Source organism: Periophthalmus magnuspinnatus, chromosome 1, assembly GCF_009829125.3.
Source record: "Periophthalmus magnuspinnatus isolate fPerMag1 chromosome 1, fPerMag1.2.pri, whole genome shotgun sequence".
Lineage (NCBI taxonomy): Eukaryota > Metazoa > Chordata > Actinopteri > Gobiiformes > Gobiidae > Periophthalmus > Periophthalmus magnuspinnatus.
Window position 1 is genome coordinate 10,949,294 of NC_047126.1, and position 13,156 is coordinate 10,962,449.

Sequence of the window (13,156 nt, forward strand, 5' to 3'; positions counted from 1 at the left end):
TTTTTAAAATATATTAAATAATAGAGACTTGTTGATTGCTTTATCACCTCTAAATGCCAAAAACACACCCAAGACTGATAAGGAAATCTCTCCAAATCATCCATAACCACATTAACGGTAGCTGGATGTAAAATAACAGAACCAAACCTTCTCCATAGAATCCACAGGTTCACTAAAGTAACTCTTTATCAGAGACCTATTGTCTACAAATACATTAGAGAGCTAATTAGAGCAGTTAGTTCATTATCGTCTGTAATTTACCTTGTAGCTCTGTGTGGGGTTAACTCTGTCTGTTATGTGCGCCACACCACTGGCGGCAGCTTAGGCACTTACAACCTCAATTTTACACTTCAGGAAAAAGGAGTGAGAGGTAAAGACTGATTTTGAAGCCTGTGGTTTGGGTTGTAGAAGTGTGACAGAGATACGTAGAACGGTTTGAGTATTACAAAGCACAGTCTGGCAATATATTTCTGTTCTTATCTTAGCTTCATTTAGGTAACACAACTGAGTAAGTCTATTTGAGGGATTTGGGATTATCTCATAATGATAATACCCAGATAATATTACTGTATTGTGTCTGTAAATGTCCACTGCATAAAAAATTAATGGACCATATAATCAACCAATAGTCACATATACTCACATCAACCAGCCATGTTTTCTGTAGATCTATTCTTAAACTATTTATTTTTTTCTGTCTTTAAAACATTTATATATTTAACTTTATATAGATGATAAAAGTGAAAAGGTGTTCTGTGGTACACTCCCACACTCCGAGAATGGGAGTGTACCAGTGTAGCTGACAGACATGGTTCTTAATTTAAAAATGTGTCACAGAAGTCACTATGCGGCAGAAATACCTCATTCAGCTAAGAACAGTCCAGTGATCCGACCCAGATGTAACTATAACTCACAGTCTTGGTGCGTAAACGCTAACGGTCTTCATCAAAATGACAGTTCATATCAGTAAAAGTTAACGGGCCGTTTGAGAAGAGTAAAATGATGCTAAGTGTATAGCAACGCACTTCTGCTCAGGCCTAATGTGAGGTAAAACATATTGTATAATACAACTGCATGTCAATATTGTTACAAGAACAAGAAACTAAATGTAAAATACACAGAAATTGACAAAACAACACTTTTTGTTCCATCACACTATTCTTGCTTTGTTGAATTTAGATGTGGATGACTCCCCTTGACACAAACTTCTTGGAGATGCTCTGACTCAATGAGCCATTCTTCAGCAAAAATAAATAAATAAATAAATAAAATCAGTGAATATTAACAATACGTTTTATAAACAAAGACACAAATCTTTTACAAATAAACCTCTGGTGCCATTTAGCACACAAAATGATTAATTTACTCTTGCAGCCTGTGATTAGAAAATAGCTGAGCGCAGAGCATCTTTTCTCTTTGGAATAATGTTATCTGTGTCCTTGTTTTTAAATGAATAAGACTGTGACACGTGTGTCAGTACATGAGGGCCATCTGCAAATGATTAGAACTCAGTTCTGATTCTATGACTGGCCCAGACCTACCTGGAGACATGAGCATGAGGCTGGATCCATACAGCGCAATCTGTTTGTGTGCAGAAATGGATCAAAATACACATTGACTGGCATCATGTGGCGACCATTGAAACATATCTTGTCATATGTGTGTTCTGTAATAAGGCAATAGTTCCCCTTATATAACAGTAATGCTTGTTCTTAAGGAAGACTTATTGTGCTTGTGTCTGCTACATAGCTATAATCTATGACACCCATGGATCATTATGTTATAATAGTGAGTACTGCACTACTATTATTACTGCTACAAGTGAATAGCAAACTTTTTTTTCATTTGTACCAAAATGACTATGTGACGCTGCTGAATCTTGCACGCATCACTGATTAAGAAAATAAAATGGAAGAACAAAGTAAGTACAGAACAGTGAGCATATGCCAGTGGCGGTGAAAATGGTTTTGATCGGCAATATAGCATCTTGAATATAAGAGATTAAAGATTGCTCAAACATACACAAATCACTCCAAATAGTAAATGGTGAGGTTTAAACGACTATAACATGATTAAAAGCTCTGAAATGTTTGCATAATCTCATAATACAAAGTCTTTAATTCAAAAACTGAATTTGTTCAACAGTGCATCGTTGCTCTATTCCCAAAACATGCAGGTCAAGACACCCTCAGACTCGAGACAAATTAATGGCTTCTGGCGATGTAACCTTTGACCTCTCTGGGACTGTAGCAGAAGCTGAAAAATCTCAAAAATCTGCACAACAAACATCTGCTGGTCTCAGTGTTTCTGTGAGGAATATAAATTTAGAAAGAAGTCAGGGGCGCGCTGCTGTTACATGCGTCACTGACAGGTCCAGAAGAGTGTTGGTTCAATAAATGATTGTGTTTAGAATACAGGACATCTTTCGCCCTCATTCAGCTGCCATGGAAAACAAGCTGCACACCAAACCACACGCACAACACTGTTTACAACTGTGAATACTCCCCCTCAGCTCACACCTCTGTGATACTGCTACTACAATACATGTATCAGCCATTTTAATGTGACGGACGATGAATAACAGATCACTGTATTAGTGTTATTCAGATTCTAGTGATGTGAGGACTCTCTCTCAGACGGGGGCAAGAGACAGATTTTCCCTATACATTGTACTTTGCCATGAAATATCCAAAACATAAATTGACCAATGTTGAACTTGATCATTTCTATTAATAACTAGACCAGAACTCACTGTATTTCAACAAAAAACATATGACACCTGTTACTGTGCGGGATAAGATGTTTGATCAAATTACTGATGATATTATCAGTGGTGGAAAGTAATGAAGTACAAGTAGTAAAGTACTTAAGTAGAATTTTTAGGTATCTGTACTTTACTTAAGTACATTTTACAGTGGATAGTTTTTACTTTTACTTTATTTTTGCCATGTTCGTGGTAAAATCCTAATAAATGTTTTTGAGTTCAAGCTTCAGCTTTGAGCAAACAAAAATAAATACACAAAATTCATGAATTCATGAGGTACTTTAATACTTTTACTTGTTTTTATGTGATACTTTTACTTAAGTAACTTTTCACCTCTGTATTTGTACTTTTACTTAAGTAACTGTAGGAGCCATATGATGTGTTAGTTGCTGTGGCAATGCGTAAGGGGCGGGGTTCACGTGGGCAAGGGTGACGTACTGGGAGGTACAAAGGCACCGGGTTTCCTGCTGTCTGACAGGTGGAGAGGGGAGACGCCGGGTAGCCGTATTTTTCGTTGACCGCTTTATTTTTCTGCTTGTTACCATACCAGTTTCTGTAGGCCTACAACTTACCATCTTTGTATGTGTAACCTGCTTAGACATTGTGGAACCAACTGATTAAAACACCATAAAACGCACTTCGTGAGTCATTCAATTCTTCCAAATAACAGCGCGTCAGAACGAGGTACTGGACCCGGACTCCTCTCGAAGCGACACAGGCATATGGTCGCTACAGTAACAAAATTGAGTACTTTAAATTCATTTATTCAAAAGCAGATTCAAATAAAAACTGGAACAGGCCCGTGTTCTCGTCTTTTGAAATAAGTGATAAAGTGATACTTCGGTGCTTTTGTGGGTCATTTTACAATCCTTTAACAGCTCATATTTTAAGGAGACCTATTATGCAACAGTGACTATTTAGAGCTCTTAGCCATGTTATAATCATTTCCACTCGAAGTTGTATTTAGAGTAATTTCTGCTTGATTTGTGTTTGAGTCATCTTTAGTCTCCAGCATCATTACTGCACACTCATACAAATCCACTGCTCTTACTTCAATCGCCAATTTGATTTTCTTAAAAAGTGGTACACATAGGATTCAGCAGCATCGTGTAGCAATTTTGGCACAAATGAAAAGAATCTCACAAGACTAGGCCTGCCACAATAACAAATTTTGAAGGGCGATATATTGTTGAAGTAAATATAGGCGATAAATGATAATAAAGAAGCTAAACCTTAAAGCAGAATTATTCACAAAATGGCTTCTAAATGTACAATTGTTGGAACACATGTAGTTAGTTTGCATCTACAATGAGTCATAGAAGTGAATAATTCAACCATCTACAGCTCAAACTTCATCATAGTATAAAAAATAACCAAAATTGTCCCACTGTTGCAAGAAAAAAGTACACACGATAAATACTGACCCCCAAAAAGCATTGTATGAAAGCATGTACTGAAGGATAAGTTGATATAGTGATCAACGTGACAGGATTACACTAGACACTACGTTTTTGTCATCACAGCTAAAGCAAATACAGAGCCACGACTGAATTCATCAAGGTTTAGTTCATTAAATTGTAATCATTACACAAATGGGTCAGTTTCAGGGATGGGTTCCTTGTCTGATGATGTACCTGGGGTGAAGGACCTTTGAGGTAATACTTTATTTGAACATACTGTATAAATGAGCTGTCTATCTGATTAGTGCAATGTCTGAAGCTGAATGATGGCTTACAACACAGTGTTATGAATAAGTAACGCAAAGATCAATCAGAGCCGTCTCCAAAGAAAAAGCGCATTAAAAATTCAATATTGAAACTCGGCTCTAAGAATGTGGCCTGTTCATGATGACTGTGACCCCCCTGTGAAGTCTGCTGTGTCAACACAAATATATAAATAACAAAACATTTGCATTTCTATTCAAATCAGACGCAAACATGAGATTTGCGCATGACGGCAAACTCAAAGCGCATTACTCATGGCCTGCAGCTACACTGATGTTTCAACTCAGCGAAGTCCATAGACTGTATAAAGAAGTGGACTAAGTGAGTGTGACGTCATCCACAGCGTTCGACTCCAGTCAAATGAAGCTCACCAAGGCTAGCAGTTATAGGGGCGAGCTTGGAGCCAATTTGCATATTAAGAATTCCCGCCACGAGTTTCATAGCAGCCAAAGAGCTCGTCTGGAACGAGGCTGTTGAAAGTAACGCTCCCTCCCGTCCGCACTGCTGGTTTAGTATGGAGTGGACGCTTAGCAACGCTGTCAATCAAACCTGTTGCTAACGCTAGAGGGAGCGGGCTTGGAGAAAGAAGGCGCTGATTTGTTACTAATGTTCATATTTTGAGTTACAGACACAATAGCGAAATAAAAATAACAGGATCAAGTAGAGTGGGTTAATACAAACATTTTAAGATCAAAATGACGAGGCTCACTGCAGAAATTAAAGAGAGAAGGGCGACAGTTTTCTAAAATAAAGTGAATTGGAGTCGATGGGGCCAAAAACGTGGTCATGATCACTTCCTGTTTGGAACGTGGCGGCTAGCGGGTTAGCTATGTCCATTTATATATACAGTCTACGGTGAAGTCAAACAGTTGTACTATATATATATATATATATATATATATATATATATATATATATATATATATATATATATATATATATATATATATATATATATATATATATATATATATATATATATATGTCACAATATCTAACTAATAAGTTTGATGTATTGCTGAAGAAAATATAGATGATGAACAATAATATTCAAACTAATTTGTGTTACTGACACAAAAACCCTGAAGCAGGATTACCTCCAAAAAATATTCAAAATGTACAATATTGTTAAAAATCATGAGCTGCCATAAATAAACAGGAGAATGAAATACTTTAGACCTTAGTTTGTGTCTGTAATGAGTCATAGAAGTTATTTATTCAACCTTTTGCAACTTAAATTTTATCTTATAGCCAAAAAATAACCAAACATTTCCCAGTAGTGCAAAGACAAAAGTACACACGATAAATACTGGTCCCAAAAAATATTGTTCCAGCTTAAATATATAGAAAGCTGAAAGTCGATATAGTGATTAACCTGACAGGCCTAGTTGTCTCTGAATCAGTAAAAGCTCATGTGCACTTTTTCTTTGCGCTAACTGGACATTTTTGTTATGTTTCTATATAATTATACAATTTGAACTGCAATAGGTTGGATTATGAACTTCTATGACTCATTATAGACACATTATAGATTTATTTACTGCAGCTCATATACTTTTTAACAATTTTGTACATTTAGAATACTTACTAATAGAGGGGATAATTCTGCTTTATAATTTGGTTTCAATATTATCGTTTAACGTCTATATTTAGTTCAGAAATATATTGCACTTCAAAATGTGTTGTCGTGACAGGCCTAGTAAAAAGCATGTGGTTTGGAGCAGAGTTCAACATTGAAGGAAGAAACTGGACTTTTCCTTGCCTCAGATCCAAAATACACACTTCTTCAATACTTTACAAAGATGTGAGTCTGGTCACTGGTGAATCTCCTTGTTTTCAGATGAGCGTGATTGACAGGTGGATTAGCCAATCAGGGACATGCATGTAAAATCAAATCATAAATAAATAGGGAAAAAATGTACATGTTTTTGCTCAGCCCTGTTACTTATCATGATGAGTTTATTGTTAGTTCATGTGTCAGTAGTGGCCAGGGTTTCCAACTATAATCCCCAGGTAAGGTGCAAAATGCCAGTTATAAAGAACACACAAAATTAACATTGTATAAGTGACAAGCCCTCAATAAGGATGGCTTTCTAGCTATTAAAACTGTCCAAAGGTTGCATTGTCAGTCTGAAAGTCAAAATCTCCTCCAACTGAGCTACTTGTCTCCTGCTTTCAAGGACAAGAGGATATTTGGTTTATTTATTCAAATCTTACCTTCCAACAAAGAAGAAAGCGTAATGGATAAAATGCATTTGTGATTTGTGTAGTAGTCTCCCTTCTGAACAATGTCTCCAAATCAATAATGTAAAAGCCGCCTATGTGGTGGCTCGGTGCTGACCGGGAAAATCAAATCTGCAGCCATCATACCATTACAAAAGAGTGCTGGATGTCTGGACCCTGAGGCGGGGCACAACTTATGTTATTATGACTTGTTTTAGAGGGAAAGGCACTACGGGTGCACAAAAACAACAAAGGACGAATGCTTTTTTTGGAAATTAGGATTAATGTCACCACCAAAACTTTGACAGGGGTTTCAGTCTCTGGTCTGGCAGGTTATGAAAACATTAATGGATAAGCTGCTCTTGGCTCACCTCAGAGTACATACAATCATGAAATGGCACAACACCAGCACAACACATAGAGGAAAAACAATCTCTGAAATGAAGCCAACAAGACAATGGCAGAATTCAAGGTGATGTGTGCTCTGTCACTCTTCATGAAGGCTTTTTTTTTGTGGTTTGTGAATACTGTATAGTGTTTTGAATGTCAGTCTCAATGCAGCAGTAATTACATGAGAGCGCCTATGAGAACGCAACGGCTCTGCAAGGGGAGTATTCACACAAAATAATGTGTGAAAAGCCGCCCATTGGCTTATTCTGATGTGTCTGTGGCCTGTGCAGTGTCTATGAGCAAAAGTTAAGAAATTATTTTAAAATGCTGCAAGAAGCCTACAATATGTGCCATGAAGTAAAGCGCCCCATCACTGTCACTGCCACAGGTGAATGCTACTGAGAGCAAAAGTAATCTGTTTTCAAAAGGATCCATAACAGGCCTGCTTTATACCTGATATTGGCGCGTAGTTGCATGCTTTATTCTGTGATAACTATGCTTATCGCTTCCAACGCGTTTATTACAAACTTACAGACCAGTTCCAAGTGCAAATCAAACTGAGTGAGGGCACATTCGCGTTTCAAAGAGGTGCAAACGCTTCCATTAAGTGTCATTGCTTTATTTGCCTGAAATGAGGGTACAAACACTTTTAACTGAGGTTGCAATGCACCCTTTTGCACCCCGGATCATCAGAAATCACAGAATCACACCAATCCACAGCATCACCGGATACGTTGTGTTGTCTTAAATACTTCTGAAATATAATATATCTTTTGGTTACTTGCAGGGATATCGGTAAGGGCACACGTTGCAGGTGCTGTGAAAAAGCGCTGAACACACTGAACACAACAGCGCAGCCCTACAGACATAGTAAAAGAAAATGGATGGGAAAGTCACCAAACTCCAGGCTCGAAAAGTTTAATACAAGTCTGCAACATAGGGCATTGTAAAATAAGTCGTACCTAATGTGCAAACGTCCTCTTGACTCCACACTGCCCGCGTCTCATCTGTGCGCCCCGGACATCACAGCAGGTACTGGGGGGGTCCAGGTAGATCCGCGCCTTTGCAAAAATGGCAACTAAAGTAAAGGTCGATTGAAAAGTTTTAGTCTTCTTGAGTTTTGTTTGGGTCTCGTGTCACTTTTAGTTGTGTTAGAGTCGCATCTTTTCTGTTCAGTGCAATGAGAAGACTGAGAGACTGGCTGAAAACAGAAGCGCTCCACTCGCCTCAACGGTCACGCTACAGTTGACGCAGAGATACTTCCGGTTTGGAATTTACAAAATAAAAACAGATTTATGAGAGACCATGTTTCTATGAATTATACTCACACAAGTCTATCATTAAGTAAAGACATTTTGTGTTTGAAAGAATTTAGACTTCATATTGATTCATGTATAAGCCTTAAAAATAATAATTCACGTGTAATTTTGACTTCTGTTTCTGTGGTTTTAATTTAAAATATTGTTTCCGGTTAAACTATGGGCAACTTTACACACACCAAAGAGCGTTATGGCCTAATTTATCTGCTATAGTTTGCTGTGTGTTAATTACAGTTTTCATTGGGTGACCATACGTCCCCATTTACCGAGGATAGTCCCAGTTTTGTGTCCCCTGTCCCAGCAGATATCCAAAATCCAAAATATTTATGCAAAATCAGTTATTTGTCCCAATTTTATACAAGAAATGCCCCATGTGTCACTATTTTTGACCTATTTGATCCCTGCCAGTAAAACAGTAACAAGGGTCAATATACTGTCATTTGTTTAGAGTGAGTCAAGAATGGACAATGCTACGAGCTCTTTTTACACTTCCGTCTATATCAACCATCCCAACCCGGGTGTGTCTCAGCTTTGAATTGTGAAAATCTGGTCACCGTAAGTTTTCAGAAGTTTCTTGTCATGAGTTGTACTCGACAGAGACTTGTTTCAGCTTATGATTCTATGCGCGAGTTCAACAAAAAAAAACAACTTATTATTTACTGTAGGCTATAAATAGGCCTGTCATGATAACACATTTTGAAGTACGGCATATTGCTACAGAGAATTATTGTGATAAACAATAACTACTTTATACCACTGATATAATAAAAATAAAGCAAGGTAATCAAAGTGAACCATTTAAAACAGACAGTAGCATTAAAAGACATGAGCTGCGACAAATAAATAACAGAATAAACCAATATTTAGCCATAAAAGTCACTTACTCAACCCTCTACAGCTCAAATCTTATCATATTGCAACTATCCATCCATCCATTTTCTTCCGCTTATCCGGGGCCGGGTCGTGGGGGCAGCAGTCTAAGCAGGGACTCCCAGACTTCCCTCACCCCGGACACGTCCTCCAGCTCCTCCGGTGGGACCCCAAGGCGTTCCCAGGCCAGCCGAGAGACATAGTCCCTCCAGCGTGTCCTGGGTCTTCCCCGGGGCCTCCTCCCGGTGGGACATGCCCAGAACACCTCCCTAGGGAGGCGTCCAGGAGGCATCCTGAGCAGATACCCGAGCCACCTCAACTGGTTCCTCTCAACGTGTAGGAGCAGCGGCTCTACTCCGAGCTCCTCCCGTGTGACCGAGCTCCTCACCCTATCCCTAAGGGTGAGCCCAGCCACTCTGCGGAGGAAACCCATTTCAGCCGCTTGTATCCGCGACCTTGTCCTTTCGGTCATTACCCAGAGCTCATGACCATAGGTGAGGGTAGGAACGTAGATTGACCGGTAAATTGAGAGCTTCGCCTTTGGGTTCAGCTCCTTCTTCACGGACCGATACAGCGACCGCATCACTGCAGATGCTGCACCGATCTGCCTGTCAATCTCCCGCTCCATCCTTCCCTCACTCGTGAACAAGACCCCAAGATACTTGAACTCCTCCACTTGGGGCAGAGACTCACCACCCACCCGGAGAGGGCAAACCACCTTTTTCCGGTCAAGAACCATGGCCTCGGATTTGGAGGAGCTGATTTTCATCCCAGCTGCTTCACACTCGGCTACAAACTGCCCCAGTGCCTGTTGCAGGTCCTGGCTCGAAGAAGCCATCAGGACAACATCATCTGCAAACAGCAGAGATGAAATCCTGTGGTTCCCAAACCAGACCCCCTCCGGCCCCTGGCTGCGCCTAGAAATTCTGTCCAGAAATATAATGAACAGAACCGGTGACAAAGGGCAGCCCTGGTGGAGTCCAACATGCACCGGGAACAGGTCTGACTTACTGCCGGCAATGCGAACACCGCTCCTGCTCCAGTCATACAGGGACCAGACAGCCCTTTACAAAGAGCCCCGGACCCCATACTTCCAGAGCACCCCCCAAAGGATACCACGAGGGACACGGTCGAATGCCTTCTCCAGATCCACAAAACACATGTGGACTGGTTGGGCATACTCCCATGAGCCCTCGAGGACCCGATGAAGAGTATAGAGCTGGTCCAGTGTTCCACGACCAGGACGAAAACCACACTGCTCCTCCTGAATCCGAGGTTCGACTATCGGTCGGATTCTCCTCTCCAGTACCCTGGAATAGACCTTACCGGGAAGGCTGAGGAGTGTGATTCCATTGTAATTGGAACACACCCTCCGTTCCCCCTTCTTATACAGAGGGACCACCACCCCGGTCTGCCATTCCACAGGTACTGTCCCCGACCGCCACGCGATGTTGCAGAGACGTGTCAGCCAAGACAGCCCCACAACATCCAGAGACTTGAGGTACTCAGGATGGATCTCGTCCACCCCCGGAGCCTTGCCACCGAGGAGCTTGCCAACCTCCTCAGTGACTTCAGCCAGGGTGATGGACGAGTCCGCCTCTGGGTCCCCAGTTTCTGCTTCCTCCTCGGAAGACGTGACAGTGGGATTGAGGAGATCCTCAAAGTATTCCTTCCACCGCCCGACAACATCCCCAGTCGAGGTCAGCAGCTCTCCACCCGCACTGTAAACAGTGTTGGTGAAGCACTGCTTCCCCCTCCTGAGGCATCGGATGGTTTGCCAGAATCTCTTTGAGGCCCTCCGATAGTCCTCCTCCATGGCCTCCCCGAACTCCTCCCAACCCCGAGTTTTTGCCTCTGTGACCGCCCGAGCCGCGGCACGCTTGGCCCGCCGGTACTCATCAGCTGCCTCAGGAGTCCCACGAGCCAACAAGGCTCGATAGGACTCCTTCTTCAGCTTGACGGCATCCCTTACTTCCGGTGTCCACCACCGGGTTCGGGGATTGCCGCCGCGACAAGCACCACAGACCTTACGACCACAGCTACGAGCAGCCGCATCGACAATAGAGGTGGAAAACATGGCCCACTCAGAGTCCATGTCTCCAACCTCCCCCGGGATCAGGGAGAAGCTCTCCCGGAGGTGGGAGTTGAAGACCCCCCTGACAGAGGGCTCCGCCAGATGTTCCCAGCAGACCCTCACAATGCACTTGGGCCTGCCAGGTCTGTCCGGCTTCCTCCTCCGCCAGCGGATCCAACTCACCACCAGGTGGTGATCAGTTGACAGCTCAGCCCCTCTCTTCACCCGAGTGTCCAAGACACGCGGTCGGAGGTCAGATGACACGACAACAAAGTCGATCATCGACCTCCGACCTAGAGTGTCCTGGTGCCACGTGCACCGATGGACACCCTTGTGCTCGAACATGGTGTTTGTTATGGACAAACTGTGACTAACACAGAAGTCCAATAACAAAACACCGCTCGGGTTCAGATCGGGGAGGCCGTTCCTCCCAATCACACCCCTCCAAATGTCACTGTCGTTACCCACATGGGCGTTGAAGTCCCCCAGGTGAACAACGGAGTCCCCGGTTGGTGCACTGTCTAGTACCCCTCCCAGGGACTCCAAGAAGGCCGGGTACTCTGCACTGCTGTTTGGCCCGTAGGCCGACACAACAGTGAGAGACCTGTCCCCGACCCGAAGGCGCAGGGACGCGACCCTCTCGTTCACCGGAGTGAACCCCAACACGCAGCGGCTGAGCTGTGGGGCAATGAGCAAGTCCACACCAGCTCGCCGCCGCTCCCCGCGGGCAACGCCAGAGAAATGGAGAGTCCAACCCCTCTCAAGAAGTTGGGTTCCAGAGCCCAAGCTGTGCGTGGAGGTGAGGCCGACTATATCTAGCCGGTAACGCTCAACCTCCCGCACAAGCTCAGGCTCTTTTCCCCCCAGCGAGGTGACATTCCACGTCCCCAGAGCTAGTCTCCATGTCCGGAGATCCAGTCGTCGAGGTCCCCGCCTTCAACTGCCGCCCGGATCTCTCTGCACCCGCCCCGCATGGCTCCTCCCGCAGGTGGTGGGTCCACGGGAGGACGGCCCCACGTCGTTCCTTCGGGCTGGGCCCGACCGGGCCCCGTGGGGAAAGGCCCGGCCACCAGGCGCTCGCTGCCGAGCACCCACCCCAGGCCTGGCTCCAGGGTGGGGCCCCGGTAACGCCAGTCCGGGCGACGTAACTGGCCTTGTTCTTTTCTTCTTCATGTAGGGCTTCTGAACCGCTCTTAGTCAGACCCGTCTCCCAGGACCTGTTTGCCATGGGTGACCCTACCAGGGGCATGAAGCCCCCGACAACATAGCTCCCAGGATCATTCGGGTGCTCAAACCCCTCCACCACGTTAAGGTGGCAGTTCAGGGAGGGGATATTGCAACTAAAATAACAAAAATCTTACTGTTATTGCAAAAAAGAAAAACTATCCAAGATAAATATTGAGTGTAAATCTATATTGCTGCAGTTATTATATATGGAACAATGGGTCAATATAGTAATTACAGTGACAGGCCTAGCGATGAATAGGAAAGAAATGGTGATGATGTAGACTAATTTGAAAATTACATCTTCAGGTCACCTAAATCCATTGTTAGATAGGTCATATTAAGTGGTCAAATTGAATGACTAAAAGGAGTTATTGAAGCCTGTCCTTAACCATCAAATGCATAGAAAGTGTGTTTCATAATCACATGGGTGTTTACTGTGGTATTTGACAGACAGTGAGCTAAAGTCATTCATCCCATGATGGCCCGAGAAAACCCATTAATCTCTCTTCACAAGATATAATCTGAGGTTGCCGCATCTTCACATTATTGTCTTTGCCCCTCCTTT

At 42.9% G+C, this 13,156-nt stretch overlaps 1 protein-coding gene across 2 annotated transcripts in view; it reads right to left on the reverse strand.

Annotated features, from left to right (window-relative positions):
* gcgrb (glucagon receptor b) overlaps positions 1 to 8,292 on the reverse strand; it is a 41,256-nt gene extending 32,964 nt beyond the window's left edge. Inside the window, exon 1 of one of the 2 annotated variants that reach the window (XM_033968494.2) lies at positions 8,064 to 8,292. The gene's annotated coding sequence lies outside the window, so the exon portion shown is untranslated. The remainder of the gene's footprint in view (positions 1 to 8,063) is intronic. The other variant, XM_055221370.1, reaches the window with a different exon arrangement.
* Positions 8,293 to 13,156: the final 4,864 nt, after the last annotated feature.